General features: G+C 38.7%; 1 pseudogene across 1 annotated transcript; it reads right to left on the bottom strand.

Moving 5' to 3' along the window:
• Window positions 1–2124: 2124 nt before the first annotated feature.
• On the bottom strand, window positions 2125–3119 carry LOC307157645 (putative nuclease HARBI1; annotated as a pseudogene). Its single transcript has one exon. The product of its transcript is annotated as a putative nuclease HARBI1 (transcript).
• Between the last annotated feature and the right edge of the window lie 14016 nt (window positions 3120–17135).

The raw sequence follows: 17135 nt of genomic DNA, 5'->3' as shown, positions 1-17135 counted from the left end.
CTGTGGCCTCTTTCCTCTCTGCTAGAGCTTAGAGAGAAAGGAGAGCACAGATAAGCATGATTTACGATCAGAACTGAAAAGAACGCCACCTCCTAAATTTAGCCAGTGTCTAATTGGCCAGAACTCATCATGGAGGTTGGACAAACTTTGAGTTTAAAATCTTAACACCAGAACAAAGTTTAAGTTTTAGTGCAGAACAACAAGTCGGGTGGAGACAGCAGACGATGGTTATAGTAACCATGTAGACGCCAGAGACAAAGAACCCAAATTAAGATCAGAAGAACGGGTTCAACAGTTTCATTCAAGCCATCATCTACTCTCGTCTCAATTTTCTTTCTTTTCTAAGTTTTCCTTTATTTTCCGTTGACTCGGTTCTAAGTTAAGTTTTGCGGCAAAGTTTCGGTCCACGTTTCTTCTGCAAAGCCAGCTTCAAACAAAGACTTCCATCAACCCGCCAATAGCCTACACCACGTGATTGGCCGCCTCAGACCAGGCACAAGGAGACCAGCCAAACGAACTCGGGAAATCCCTTTTACGCTGAAAGGGAATCCCAAGAGAAAAAGGAACAAACGAGCAAGTAACCTCCAGACTTTTAAGATGAACTGGTGTATTGATATAAATTTAATAACCTGTCTAAGAAACGATAGAAGGGTTAAATTAATGATTGATGGTTCGTTCAGGTTATGTCTTATAAGTGCACAGAATCTTGAGATTTCATCATCTCACTCTTAAACTCATTCTTTCCAAACTCTTTCTTTCTTTCTTTCTTTTGGCAACTTGTATGAATGCGTGTGCGTGTGTTTGTGTTAGATATTAGTTTTATGTGTTAGTCATATAATCAATAAAGTATTGTTTGTATTTGAAAAGAGAAGTATTACTTGTGTTACGTGCTTACGAATTTATTGTCTTGAACTGCGATCTAAGTTACCTATGCTTTTAACCTTGATTTACTTCTTAATTTACTGTTAGCTGGGGATTAGTCTTTCTTGGCCAGGAAGATATTATATTTCCTAGAGTTAATAATTGTTTATGCTTTCCGTTCATTGGATGAACTGATAAAATGATCATACTATTGATTCTGCTACAGTAAATTCTGGAAATAATTATTAATTATTGATCATAATCCGTTATGAATAATAATTAGTTATATTTATACGGGCGTATAAACGCTACAAATGTGTGTAATGTTCTAGCTGTGTGTATTTGTATTTATATTTGTATTGTGTATATATGTGTTTTTTATATTTATATTATGTGTATATGTTTAATAAAGTTGAATTTATATTTAAGTCCCAGGTGTAATTTTTTATTATTATTATTATATGTGCAATGTTTTGGTGTCTTTTTTGTTCTCTCTCTTCTTGGTGCAAATGGAGACCAGCTGACACTAGTTACCATCATCTCCTGGTTTCCACTGATTTTTTGCTGGGTGGAAGAGCTTGTGGATAAAGCTGGAGAGGAAACTCAGTTTGGAGAGGTCTTTTTGTCTCCAGGGCCCGGTTTTTCAAAAGTAATCCACTAGGATTTTGGATAACGGATTGGATCAAATCTTGAAAATGGGTTTTTCAAAAGAAAAAACGGATTACATAATCGGATTAGATGACATAATCCAATCTTGGTTTTGATCCGGATCAAACCTTTAGTTTAGGTTTTTCAGAACTTTTTTGTAGAATTTGGATCACTTTGATCCAAAAAATCTGGATTAAACTGATCCCATCAGAAGGGTGGATTCAGCGTGGATTTCATGCCCAAAATGTAATGAAAACTTAAAAAATGTATCAAATAATACTATATTTGGATCATGCAGTATCTTACAAGATATCCTATTTATTCATAAGATTTTATTTGTTCATCCATCAGGCTGCAGTGATTAGGTAGGCTTTAACGTATTCAGCCTTTCAGTATAGGCCTACAGAAAAGTAGAAAGAGTTTGGCCTCATAAAATAATCCCCCAAACAGCTGTCAAAATTGACCAAAAACAATACATTTTATTCTGTCACTAATTGATATATATATTCATCACAATCGAAAATATTTTTGTTTTTAGAATATTTATTAGTGATGCATGCAATGATTACAGAATAACCAAAAAAACAGATTTTTGAAATCCAAAACAAATCCAAATCAGAAATAGTGTCTAACTATTGCATCCCTTGTTGCACGTCCTGTTTGCTCGTTCTGGCAGAATGCAGGAGGTTGGTTAGGGTCTCCAAGGGGCTCAGGTGCATCATTGTCAGCACAGAGAGGGACATTGCGCTTAGTAGCGATGTTGTGCAGGACAATACAGGCAAGGGTTATGTTGCATGCTTTCTGTGGTTCCGCTCTCAGAAAGACATGCAAAGCGCCTCTGTAGAACTCCGTTTAAATGCTCAATTGCACATCTTTTTGCACACCGTGCCTGCGCCGGTGTATTTGCTGTTAGAAAAGGAGTCATCAGCCATGGTAGGAGTGGGTAGGCACTGTCTCCTAATATTATGCCATCCGGTCGGTTGGTTTGGAGGTCTCTATATAGAGCGCTCTCCCTCAGGATGCGTGCATCATGGACAGACCCAGGCCACTTGACAACGCAGTTGGTGATGATGAGGTCAGCATCACACACAAGTTGGACATTGATGCTGTGCCTCCCCTTTCTGTTTATAAACTCCCATTCATTCTCACGAGGTGCTTGTATATGCACGTGTGCAGTCGATTGCTCCAATAGTATTGGGCATATTCCCCAAAAGAAAAAAGCTGCGCTTGGCCTGGGCAATCTGGTTGTCCTTTGGAAAAGAAACAAATTCATTGACCAGGCTGGCCAGTGCGATTGACACATCTCTCACAGCTGATTTCACCACTCCCATATAGTCACCAACAACTTGATAGAAAGTCCCACATGCATAAAATCGGAGAGCAATGAGGATCTGGTCTTCCACAGACAGACCGTGACTCCTTTGGGTTCTGTGTTGAAGTTTTGGCCTGAGAAGGTTCACAAGGTACTCTATATCAGCCTTCCCAAAGCGAAACCGGACATACAGCTTCTCAGTGGTGTATTGCTCCAGTGGCTTGGTACGTTCAACATACACCCTTTGACGGTATCCTCTCCTGGCAAAGTGGTGGTGGCGGTGGACAACACCTGCCATTTCACTGTCTCTCTGTGAATCTTCTGAGAAAGGCTGATTTATATGGCTGTGTAGTTGGTCTTTTCAAACACACCTATTACAACTGATTAGTTTTGGCTTGTGTTCAATTGAGGCAATTGGACCCAAGGCCTATAATTGATGAACAATGTTCACTATAGTAAAGCAACGGAACCATGGACTCAAGAAGCTGTAACTTCACTGCTGCTGAAACCAATGCACTACTAGAGGGTGTTCGGTGCCATTATGGAACAATAGTGGGAAGTTTTAATTCTGCTAAGGATACCAACAAAAAGAAAAATAATGTTTGGATTTTAATCACAGAAAATGTGAATGCCATAGGGTCTGGCCAGAGGAGGACCACAGACCAAATCAAATTGCGGTGGAAGAATCTTGTGTGCGGCAAAAATGTAGCTATATCTTCTCGTATCTCTTCAATGGTGTCAGAGGTCTGTGGGCAACATCTGTGGCGCTGTGGCCTTCCACGGCGCCAAACACCAGTGGGCAGTGGCCTTGGTTAAACTCGGCCCAGGATGACTTTTTTTCGTTTTGCACAGTAGCCACACAACAAAGATGACTTTATGAGCAGGGGCATTACAAAGCACCCAGCGTCAAACTATACATGTGGTAGTTTAATATTTTGAACAAAATCATTACAATTATGGTAAAAATGGTAAAAATTATGGTAAAAATTATGGGCTGTAGTTTTTTAAATTCACCGCGGTTATCTGGCCGTGGTGGGGGCTTGGCTACAGTGTTTAAAAACTCGTATTCCTGCCGCCGACTATCAACTGGGCATCTTAACTGCTTTGAAGTTCTGCTGTTTCAACTTTCTCTAGTGAACCCTGTTGTTTTTGCTGTCATCTATCGACCACCTAATGTTAATAAGGATTTTCTTAATGAATTTGCTCAATTTTTGAGTGAAATTGTCGTTAGTTATGACAGGATTTTAATACTGGGAGATTTTAACATCCATGTGTGTTGTGGCTCTAAACCACTTTCAAAAGATTTTCTTAGTTTACTTGATTCCTTTGATTTTGTGCAATGGGTGTCTGGACCTACTCATGTTCAGGGACATACTTTGGACTTGATTTTATCTCGTGGTCTATCACTGCTGGATATAAAGATCATGGACGCTGGTATATCTGACCATTTGCCTATACGGTTTTCTATGATGTTTGATGGAAATAACCTAAATCAATCATCAAAGCTACGCTGGACTCGTATTTTTACGGATCGCTCAAGTGAAGAATTCTCTACAAAGTATGAACTATTAAGTGCTACTCAGGTTATGAACTCTTTCACCTGTTGCTTAGATGCCAATGAACATCTTAGTATTTTTAACAATAACTGTCTAAATATCTTAAATTCTATTGCACCACTAAAGGCGAAAAAACGTAAGCATAATTCAGTATTTTGGCACAATGATACTACTCGTTCCCTTAGAAAGGCTTGCAGAAAGGCAGAGCGTAAGTGGAAGAAAGACAAATTACAAGTTTCGTATGAAATCCTACGGGACTCTCTTTCTGCCTTTCAGCGAGCCGCTAAGGCAGCAAAGTGTAAATATTTCTCAGAGTTAATAACACAAAACAGCTATAAGCCAAACATTTTATTTTCTGCCATTGAGACTGCACTTCATCCAAATGTTAATCTTTTTCCTGAGGTGTCTGTCACTCTATGCGAGAATTTTGCTGTTTATTTTATTGATAAGATTTCTGAAATAACAGCTGCTTTGTCACTGTCATCATACAAATTGGTTGATGTTCCATACTCTGTTTCTATCTGGTCTGAATTTGAGTCTGTGAACCTGGACACCTTGATCAGAATTATGTCCAGTCTGAAATCCACAATGTGTCCCCAGGATGTTATTCCATCACGCTTTCTCAGGCAGATTATTGATACTGTTGGCCCTGATCTGCTGTCTGTTATTAATAAGTGTCTCCAAACTGGGACTGTTCCCCATGATTTCAAACTAGCTACAGTGAGACCTCATCTTAAAAAAACAAATCTTGACTCCACACTGCTGTCTAACTTCCGTCCCATTTCAAATTTGCCTTTTTTATCTAAAATCCTTGAGAAAGCTGTTTTAAACCAACTTCAGTCATATCTGTCTTATAATTCTATTTACGAAAAGTTTCAGTCTGGTTTTAAATCTTGCCATAGCACGGAGTCAGCTCTATTACGAGTTTTAAACGATGTCATGTTGACTACGGATTCTGGCCAGTTTATGGCTTTGGTTTTATTAGACCTCAGCTCTGCCTTTGATCTGGTCAACCATAACGTTCTAATTTCTCGTCTTGAAACTTGCGTTGGTTTACGGGGCAAAGTATTAGAATGGTTTAGGTCGTATCTTATTGATAGGAGGTTTGTGGTCAATATTGGGCACCATTTCTCTTCTGAGATACAGTTAAGATCTGGTGTACCTCAGGGATCGATTCTTGGTCCAGCGTTGTTTTCTCTTTATCTGCTTCCATTGGGGTCTATCTTTAGTAAATATGGGGTCTCTTTCCATCTGTATGCAGATGATACTCAGATTTATATTCCTTTAAAGCGTGGTAATAAGAATGCATTTAAGCCTATTCTGGATTGTCTGGAGGAGCTAAAACTTTGGCTGGCAACAAACTTCTTGAGCCTCAATGAGAGTAAAACTGAATTTATTGTGTTTGGTCCGACTGAACAATGTGTATACGATTTCGATAGTACATCTCTGTCACCGTACAGTACCTCATGTGTCAGAAATCTGGGTGTTTTGTTTGACAATAACCTCAAATTTGATAAGCAGATAAGCACAGTGGTTAAATCTTGTTTCTACCATATTCGTCTTCTTTCAAAAGTAAAGCCATTTTTATCTCTAAAGAAGCTTGAAATAGCTATGCATGCATTTGTAACATCTCGGCTTGACTACTGCAACTCTTTGTATGTCGGTGTTTCTCAGTTTTGTGTTTCTCGCTTGCAGTTAGTCCAAAATGCAGCAGCCCGGCTTCTCACAGGAAAGCGCAAATACGAGAATATTACGCCGGTTTTAATTTCACTTCATTGGTTGCCAGTTAAGTATAGAATCGATTACAAAATCTTAATGTTTGTTTTTAAAACTTTACACAGTCTGGCCCCACAGTACTTAACTGATTTGTTACAGCCTTACATTCCATCAAGATCACTAAGATCTACTAATCTTAATTTGTTGCAAGTGCCTAGGACAAGACTAAAAACTAGGGGTGACCGTGCCTTTTCTGTTGTTGGTCCGAAGTTATGGAACGATCTCCCGCTTTACATCAGAACTGCCCCAACCTTGTCTGTTTTTAAGTCCACTCTTAAAACGTATCTGTTTTCCTTGGCGTTTAACATCCCTTGAACTATTGTTCTGTGTTTTTGGCCTTAGGAACCTCGCCTGTGTTTACAGCTTGTATGTTATTATGTTTTATAAACTTGTGTCTTTCTTACTGTGTATTTATTTGTAGTATTCATAGTGTTGTAAAGCACTTTGGTCAACCTCGGTTGTTTTTAAATTGTGCTCTATAAATAAAGATTGTATTGTATTGTATAAAAAAAACCAACAGGGAATTTGGGACACTAAACTGAACGTATACTCTGGTGATGTTTATGTTTTAGGTGTCACCACCGACTGTGTTCCTAACAGATGCCTCCAACATGGTGGTGTTCCCCTCAGGCAATGAGTATTTTAGCACAATAGGTTTGGTGCCCCGAGCACAATGGCCCTCATTTATCAAAAGTGCGTACACCAAATTTCCAGCGTACACCCAAAACCACGGTGACTTTGAGATTTATCAATATGGATGTTGGCGTACGGCACGCTCAAATCCTACGCCAGCTCAGGAGGTGGTGTACATGTACGCACGTTTTGAGTTAGTGCGGAAATGCGCAGAAAAACAATTCCTAACACCACAAAACGCACTGACAAACTAAAAGATATGATATATTATGACCCACTGTAAAAAAAACAACAACATAGTAATTATAAACTTCAGTGTTTATTTTTGTGCAACATGGACTTCAATGTTTAATTTGTGTGACTTTACCAAAGCATTTGATTTGTAGGCATATGTTGCGAGCCTGTGCGCTTTACCTGACGTTTCAGGGTACGGCAGGTGCGCACGGACTGGGTTCAGTAAGGCCGGTGACACACTGGATGCGTGGCGTGTCCGTTTTTATTTCGGCTCCCATGTTAACAGGTTAGAGGTTGCACACTGCCTGCGTGACGCACGCCTCAGGTGCGGCTTGAGCCGCGCGGAAAACGCGTGCATGCTAGAAATAGAACCGACGCCTATTTTGCGTTTCCAGGCAAAATAGAATAGGAAAAGATGTTTATATGTCATTTTGACACGAATACATAAATAAATAACATTTTGATGTTTGAAAGTCTCTAGGTTTTGACATAAATGCAGATATAAATGTAATTAAAAAAAAAAATCGATTTTCAAATACTGCACCTGTCAGTAGGCTACAGAACGAAATATTCTGTAGCCATTTTGTGTCAGTACTGCCGACGTTGTCTTTGCTGCTATATTTATGTTTAACATGAAGTATAGGCCTTCCACAACTCTCTCCCCATATGTCAAATATATCACCAATGAGGCTTATCATATGTCACCTATAGCAGCAGCAGCGCCGCGTCAGACACGTTTCTGGTGTGCAAAGACATAGAAAACGCCACACAGCTGACACGCAACAGAAACGCCACGCTCACGCCACGCAGCCAGTGTGTCACCGGCCTAATGAAAGGCTTTCAATGACCAAAAAATAATTCAGACTGACAAAATAATAAAAATGACATTCTTCTTTTAAATAATAATAATAATAATAATAATAATAATACAAATAATAATAATAACGACATTCTTCTTCTAAATAACAATAAGTGTCATTAATAATAAAAATCTAGAAATCAATTTTGTTTCTTTCCACTTCCCTGGTGATGGTCTCGATCTCCACGTCGGAGAAGTTTCTCTTCTTTGCCGTCTTCCGTGTGTCCATGGCGTAAAATGAGGGCGTGGGGGAAGCGGAGACTTGAATATTTAGGGGCGTGTTATTCTAATGACGATCGTTTTCAGCCACGGCATTTATCAAGGGCAGGTATTGCGTACACCTGGATTTCAAAGGTACGCACAGCTTCATAAATCAGGCGGTGAGAGGAGTGTAAGCATAATCTTACACCAACATATACGCCCGTTTCTACGCAAGAATGATAAATGAGGACCACTATGAGGTGCATGGGGCAGCCTCTGAAGCCCTGCAACTATCACCCCAACCCCAACGGTGCTTCGCATTTGCTCGTCAAGGTGCCAGTGCCACCACTTCATCCGCAACAGCAGGCCTACCCCCAAGGGCCACACAGTCAAAATCATATCAGAGGTATGTAGAGTTGCATTTGTTGGTTAGGTAAAACTGAATAATTTCATTGTTTTTTGGGGATATGTATTGTTCATTTTAAATTTGATGACAGCAACATGTCTCAGAAAAGTTGGGGCAGGAAAAGTTGAGTAATGTTTAACACAACACCAGAAAGGTTTTCATAGACAGGGGTTATTCTATGCTTCCTAGAGTCCAGACAATGCTTTTCATTATAGAATTGGATCATATTTTATAAGCCTCAAAGATAGCAGAAATCCAATATTGTTGTGCAATAAATAAGTAATGAACCTATCCAGATCTTTACTGATGATTAGATTATGCTCTTTTATGTACAAAATCATGTTGCCAGTTAACCTAATTGGCTGTGAAATTGTTCTCCATATGTTGTCTTTGCATTAGTCCAGTCTTACAGCCCTGAAGTAAATGGGTATCTACTAATACATCACCCCTTTGAATATATTCTAGATCTGTGTTCATGGCCGAATTTGTACATGGAAAACTTCAGCCCAGCAGAATGATCGTCATCAGGTACATGGAGGGTGATGCCACTGTGCAGGGCGTTCTGACAAAAGTCCAAGATGCCCTGGGAGCCTATGACCCCTTGGTCCTGACAGACGGACAGGGGAATGAGATACTTGATTCGGAGGGAACCAGAGGTTAAAAAAAAAGTATTTATCTTTGTAGTCTAGATCAGGGGTTCTTAAACCTTTGCAAGCTGGGCGCCCCTTTCGAGGGTTTGAATATTGTGTTGCTTACATTGGTCCCTCCAAAACGTACTGGGTCATTTCAATCATATATAGTACAACATCTATTTTTCATCTCTGTATTATTGTGGATGTTTTTCTTGCCTGACTGCCTATGCATCCATATATCTATTTATCTGAAATACTAATGTTTCCTCTCTATAGGCTCTATCTATTGGAAGCAGAATGCTAGAAAAATCCTTGCAGTGCCAGAGCAGCAGTTCCAGAAAAGGTGACGAATCAATGGACCTTCAGGAGGTTTATGATAAAATAGAAGAGGTCGTGATGGCTGCCCAGTCGCTCCATGATGTGATTCAAGTTATAAAAAACCTGTCTGAGCTGGCCATCGAGTCAAGAAAGACTTACGTCTTGATGGAGACACAAGCTGAGCATGTTCGTGCGGCATTCAGCTGTTCTGTGTGAGAGGGTATGTTGATTGTTACACTTTCAAACAAGCTACTTCCCCTAAAAGTTGGCGTGTTCCTTAAAGTAAACAGATGTTTTTTTTGTTTTTTTATTCAATACAAAATGCCACTTTTAATCACTACTGCAGTATCAACATTATTCAAACCCTTTATGACATTATGTCTTTTGTACTAAGAAGAGCACTCTTTTACTGTTATGGCCTACTGGAAATGTTAGCCACACACCAGGGCTTAGTCTTGTTCCTGAGAAATAGTAATCCATTTCTCATGGAAAAAGACCATGAGGGGTTGACTGTATTACATCAGGGTTTCTAGGGGTTATAGGTTTTCTTAAATCTTTCAAAATATTTGAATAGATCCGTCCTCTCCCTCACATGCTACTGGTTTCCAGTGCTAGAGGGAGCAAAACAGCCCTAGTGCATGACGCTATGCTTTTAACATATTGCACTTCTTCATTAGTTTTTCATCCTCCAGACCAAGACAGTTAGCTCAAAAAATCAAGTTTTGTTTCATAATTCCACAGAAGAAAATCCCCAAAGTTCTTTGATTCATATACATTGTTTTTGTTCAGGATTCTTTTCTGATTGGGCCTATGTAATAGTAATGTGTCAAGAGGAGGAAAAGAGAAGCATACATAAAAAAAAAAAGTTCACCGTCTAAAGTCAAGCTTGGAAATGGTTAGGTGATGCTTTGCTTTCTCTGGCACCAAAAAAATTTGCAGCATATGAAGGGGAAGATTGATTAATTCATAAATTTGGAAATACTAAGAGAAAAATATTTAACCATTTATAACAATCCATACAAATCTAAAGTATGTGAACTGGAGGCTATCGAAGTATGTTCTAATATTTCTTAGGAGCACTCCCAGACCTGCTGCGTGGATATCAATATGCAGCAAGTACTAAAGACACTTGTCATGCAGTGGCTTAATAATTTGATACTATATGTATACATGCAACACAGGTTAAATAAAGTTAATTATTTAATTTACACAATTTAGTTATATGATTTTCCCTTAATAAAAGTCGATAAGAGATTATTAAGATTAAGAATATTAAGAAAAATTTGAATATTTTCTAGAATAAATTCTCAGCGATCAACCAATGAGAGCTCTCTGTCATTAACGTTATGAGTGTCGACGAGCATGCGCGATGACAGAAGAGACAGCTTGATTGAGATGCAGATGCAATCCCATCGTCGTGATCCATTTTATATATCTGAGGTTATATAGAAGAAGTTGAGATATAGTTAATTTGATGCATTCTGAACAAGAAGCCGACTGAATAGAGGAATAAATTATACTTGTTCAACGACGCCTTTTTATGATCACGCACGAGGTGCGCCTTAGTGAGAGCAAAAGAAAAAATCGATCATAAAGACCTGCACGACCTTCTGTAACATCTTGTAGACTGCGAGTTTGATGGCGAGCCAATCCAGTTTGTAGAAAAGAAGACATCACGTGGTGGAGAGGAGGCTCCATATCCTTTCCTTGAGTTTTTGAAGCACGACAAATTCGATTTAAAGAACTGTTTCTTTTTCTTTTCTTCTTGAGGGTGTATGGTCAACTACCACCCAGATTTGAGAGACATTTAACTTTTCATGAGAGACACTTGAAGTCCTTTTGAGAGAGAGATTATACTCTTTTGTGATATTCTGATATCCTGAGTATTGAACTGACTATGTGGGTACATATTTGAAAACACAGACAAGAGTGCAATTTGACGAGGTGGAAATTTGCGCAGTCAGTTTTTATTGTTTATTGTGATCCTGTAATTTCTTTTATTTTATTGACTTTATACTTTTCTTCCAAATCAAATTGAAACCAATTATATTTCTAAATTAATCTTGTGTCTGTCTGTTACTTCTTATGCTAACCCGCCGTCTCCATAGCGATCCCTAGTTCTTCTGACAGAATTCAAATATTATCTGTATTATAATAATAAAGTAAAAAGCTACTTAATACTGCTGATAATCCAAACTAGTGCTAGATACAGTATATTGCTCAGAGAGTACCAGTATTTATGTTTTGCTTAAAAATAATTTGCAATAATAATTAGGTGCAACTCTGTGTCTTAGTACTTCTCATCTCTGTCTTGCAGGGCCAGTGAAGGAACCGATTCTCTCAAAATGCTGCAGAGCCATAATCGGATGCAAATCATGCATCAATCACTCACTGCAGACCTCAACTCAGTGTGTTATGTGTAGGGCAGACAACTTTGCCATCAACATTGTGGAGGTGTCTGGCCTTTCTGAGGCCTTGAATGCTTTAGAGGAGATAATTAAGGTGGATTAAACATTTTGTTATTGTTAGTGGTGCTGTTCATTATCCTGTAAAATACTCTGTTCACTTGATCGGCCTTACCAAGGTTCGGAGGTCGGACCTTTTTGAATAATTGATCATTGTACTGTATAATTGACCACTGTCAAGAAAAAATACCTTTTTGAATCACGTAAGCTGTGTTACAAAGAATGTTTTTATTTATCAGAAGCAAAACAGTAACAAACAAATAATTTAAAACATTTTTTATATTGGGTGAAGTTTATGTTTACATTTTGGCAAGTAGCTTTTGGCAAACTTTGTTTCTCAGCATAGGTCATAAAAAAAAACACGTTATGTGAAGTTTCTGTCTTTTGTCAAGTAGCTGTATAATAAGGGGATAATGTATAGCACGGTGGTCATTATTGAGAAAATAAGTCCCTTCAGTGCGAAGCATTACCCCCAGTAATGACTGCCGTTCTATACATTATCTCTTAAAGGACAAGTTCAGTATTTTACACTTAAAGCCCTGTTTACAGATCGTATCTGATGAAATAGAACGGTTAAGATTAAAATTTGGACACATGCTCCTGTCCCGAGAATTTTAGGTTTATTTCGCTTTTGTGGACCTATTTTGCCAAACGCGTCACACCCGTGATTCTTCCGTTGAGAGCTTGAATAATAGACACTCCAGCCCAGTTGGTGGCGATAATGCACCTTTGCCAATTGCAAGCAAACCACGGGCATTTCATTGAATACACAGAAGAAGCAGAAGAAGAAGCGGCGGAGTATTACCGTAAAGGTGCTGCGGTCTCACATCACGTCTTACAAGTCAATGGAGTTGGACAAAAACTACGATAAAACCTGTTGGAATGCATCTTTTGCAGCGATTTTTGAGTGAACATATCAGTGAACACCCCTGACCACTCGGTGAGTTTCACGTCTTTGTAAACGAAAGTTTAATGTGTTTTTAGGAAGGAATCTTCCAGTGCACATAGACAACCATTGTGGGTGTGGGTGTGGGTGTGGGGGTGGGGGGGGGGGAAAGCGAAATAAACCTAAAATTCTCGGGACAGGAGCATGTGTCCAAATTTTTATCTTAACCGTTCTATTTCATCAGATACGATCTGTAAACAGGGCTTTAAGTGTAAAATACCGAACTTGTCCTTTAAATAAAGCTATGAATGCTGTACATGCATAGTTGTACTAGATGTGAGATTTAGTTTACAAGGTGGATCAATGCATCTTGAAAAGGTTTAAAATCTCTGTTAACAACACAGTTGTACAGATATGACATATCAGGGTATGTTTGCCCAAAAAGACGTTCAACGTTCAACTTCTCTTCGGAATGGTTCTGCTCCAAATGAGGAGACTCTTGTTAAGGGGTTTCCAATTCCTCTGCATAAAGGTCAGCTGCTTCAGGCGCGTGAGGTAGTAGCCCCTCTGGGACTTTTTTCAGACACCCATCTCTTGCTAGTTGATTGGGTATTCCTTTTCCTGTAATTAAATTTTTACAATAAAATACAATGCAACTGAGGAAAGTTTATGTTTTTTCTTTTCTGTAACTGGTTTTACCATACCAGGAATTCTGTGTGCATTCCAAGTGTCAATTACTCTCCTCATGCCCAGTTCAGACAGTTGTCTAGTCAGGTTAGACGCACAGTATCTGCTGATGTTGCAGTCCATGTCCAGGAGTTGTTGGTCGGTAAGGTGGATAAGGGCCTCTTTCAGTGGGTAACTGACCCTGCTATTAACCTCAGGCAACATCCGCTCAACTTTATGATTCTATAGAACAAACAAATATGAATATGTGTTTATGGAGCATAGTAAGAGGTGAAAATATTTTAGAGACCTTTTGGAGTAAGTAAAATGTAGCTTTAATTTTACACTTTTTACACCAAGGCTTTTGTTGAATTGTAGCTTGAATATTAGTTCTCGGTTGTAAGTTGATTGGATAAAAGCATCAATTAAATTACTAAATGTAACCAAGGCGCAGTCCACAGCAACTACATGTGTGAATGTTTTTGAAATGTCTGCATACTCCTTTCTTTCTTTTTATTTATTTATTTTTACCTTTGTTGACGTGCTTTGGTAGTATGGTATAGTTTGTCCTGACAATGTCTGTGGGACGCAAGAATTTCCTGAATGAAGAGTGTAAAGTAGAATTCCTTGCCGTGGTCAACACGCACCTGATCCCACATTCCATAGTTTACCACAGCAGACCCTGAATTGTAAAGACATGAAAGAGATCAGAATTGAGCTGTATTTACAGTAAAACATCCTTGGGGATAAGGTCATATAGGTAGCTACGTTTTACATAGGTTGATTGATTGATTGTAAGTAGGTTTAGAACTACAGCCAATATTACCATGAAATATGGTGGAAATGCAAAGTGTGGGTAGAGGACATGTATAATTTTTTTTAGCGCTATTTAGGGTTGCTAATTAGTATAGGCTACATTTGAGCAAAACTGCATTACATTAACAAATGTGAATGGAACAAATTGCCTACCTGTAAACGTCCTCATAAATAATGAGGTTATTCTTTACAGGCATTGTTGCATGTGCCACTACTTTGCTAGAATATCCATCTATGGCAATCACATGTGTCACTCCAAACATTGCGAGTTTCTCGTTTTGGTCTAAAAAGAGTTTATGCCCCATATAGGCAGCATAGTACGGCACTGGATTGAAGTTCCGCAGGCCCTGTAATATGAAATGAATGACAAGTGTTAAATGGATTTGCCTATACAGGCTACAATACAGCTCTAAGTAGTTCAAGTTCAAGTTTTACTATAACCATTTCAACAGCAGTTGATGGAAATTTGTCTTGGTGTGCTCACACATGACATTAACACACCAACATAGACAACATACATGCATATTACATAAAACACAAAATGTTGTGAACCAGTCCATAAAGTGCTTGGTGCAGGAGGCACAAGCCAGAGTGCAGTAGTAAGGTCATAGTGCAATTGCAAATGCTTATTCCTTTCTTAGCTTATTTCATGCAATACCAAATGACCTCCAAAATAGAATAATGAATGAACGAAAAAGTACACGGACCTAAAAACCTGTGTGATTATTATTATTTTTTTAAATGCTGGGACAGGAGAGAAGACCTCTTGATTGCCTGTTAATGCCAATATGTCACAAACGTCCTTGTTACTGCTTCCCTGACCCCAAGACTGGGGAGGCATGTAATGTGTATATACGTTTTTGTTTGTGTATACGAGTTTGAGGAAGTTTATTGTTGTGTTTGAATAAGTACAATGTACAGTCTCTAATACACGATCTGAAGTCAGAGAGTTCAGAAACTAGAATGAACTAATATAAGTGCATGACAAGAATAAACAGTTAAAATGAAATGGTTTGAATTTAAAACAAAGGAGAAGAGAGAGTCACGTGACGTGCTCATGAACCCTGTCGTACTTGAGTAGAGCTCCGTACAATCGGCCCCTTTTTTACAGATTTTTTTTTATTCAATAATTGTACTTTGCCAGATGTCACACAATCGGAAACAGCAAGAATTGTCACCGTCATCTTCACCGATTAAGAAGAGATCCAAGGCACCGACCACGAACGAGCACATCGCGTGTATACAAAAGCTACCTCAGATCGCGCTAAACCACGAGTCTTTCTCTTTAAACTTTTGCGGTTCACGGACAGGGAGCTCATTCTGCGGGCTGCTAGACTGCATGCCCCGGTGAAAACAAGCGACGGAGCAGCGCTGTCCTTCTTTCCTGACTTTTCTCCTATGACTGCAAAAAGAAGAAGTGCATTTGCACCGATTCGGAGGGAAATGAGGGAAGCTGGCATCCAGAATTTTCTCCTTTATCCTGCTACGCTGAAGGTCATTCTCAATCAAGGCGAACCAAAGATGCTGTATTCCCCAGAGGAAGCAAGACACTTTCTCGGTTGCCAGTTAGCCACTAACCCCCGCTGAACTTCGGCTGGTCATTTGCTGAGATGCTCTAAGTTCTAACATTCAAGGTGACTGTTATTTTATAGAGTTCACCTCGCTTTATTTTGTACGCCATAATTTTTGAAAGGCTAAACTCTCAGTAATGTATTTCTTACCGAGTTGTGTGACATTTCTTTCTTTTTTTTTTTTTTGTATAGCTAAATGTGCATTATTATTATTATTATAATTATTACTATTATTATTATATAATTATTATTTATATATATATATTTTTTTTTTATATATATATATATATTTTTTTTTTATTATTATTATTATGTACTTGCTAGCCATTATGTTAGCACTGGGCCAATGTTGGTGCCTCAGTAATGTGCAGGCTTCTGTTAACGCCACGGATCGTATTAAGGGGGGTTGGCGGATCAAGGTTTGTTCTTGGTTTGATCCGCCATAGTTTATGGGAATATGGTTATGTTTCTCCAAATGGTAATGGGAAGGGTGGGGGGTGGTTTGATGGTAGACTCAAATGGTTTCATTTTCTAAGATGTACTTTGTTTTATCAAGCAGCATTTCAATTGGATACTCATGACTGAGCTTAATATTTTGAGTTGCAATATAAATGGCCTAAACGGTCCTCACAAACACACAAGTTTTTTAGATTTTTTGCGAAGAAGAAAGATTGATATAGCGTTAGTTCAGGAATCCCATTTGAAAGATGAGGATGTACGCAGGTGCAATAACAAGTTTTATGAAGTGGTATCTCATTCATCTACGGATACTAAAACTAAAGGTGTCCTAGTTTTGGTGCGGAGGACTTTAAATATCACTATTCTGGATAAAGGCTGTGATTTGGATGGTAGAGTAACGCACATAAAAACAGCTGTGGAGAATAGGAATATCGTGTTTCTTTCAGTTTACGCTCCATGTACTCCTGACCCTGCTTTCTTCTCTTTACTCTCAGTTTATCTCTTGAAATTTTCCGACTTTGAAATTGTAATGGGTGCAGATATGAATTCTGTAATGTCCTATACTTTAGATAGATCTCGGTCAAAGGAATCACACTCTCAAGCTCTTTGTTCTGATAGATTACGGCAATGTGCAACCTCATCCTCACTGGTGGATATTTGGCGATTACTAAACCCTTCTACTAGGTCTTTCACTTTCTTCTCTGGCCCTCATAAAACCTATTCACGAATTGACTATATTTTTATTTCTACTTCTTTATCTTCAGCTGCTCAAAATGCAGATATTTGCTCCCTATCGCTATCTGATCATGAGTGGTAATTTGTGTAGTTTATCTTTG

The sequence above is a fragment of the Squalius cephalus genome, assembly GCF_949319135.1.
Source record: "Squalius cephalus genome assembly, chromosome: 4".
In the NCBI taxonomy this organism is placed as follows: domain Eukaryota; kingdom Metazoa; phylum Chordata; class Actinopteri; order Cypriniformes; family Leuciscidae; genus Squalius; species Squalius cephalus.
Note: the sequence above shows the minus strand (reverse complement) of the source record. Positions and strands in the feature narration are given on the sequence as shown.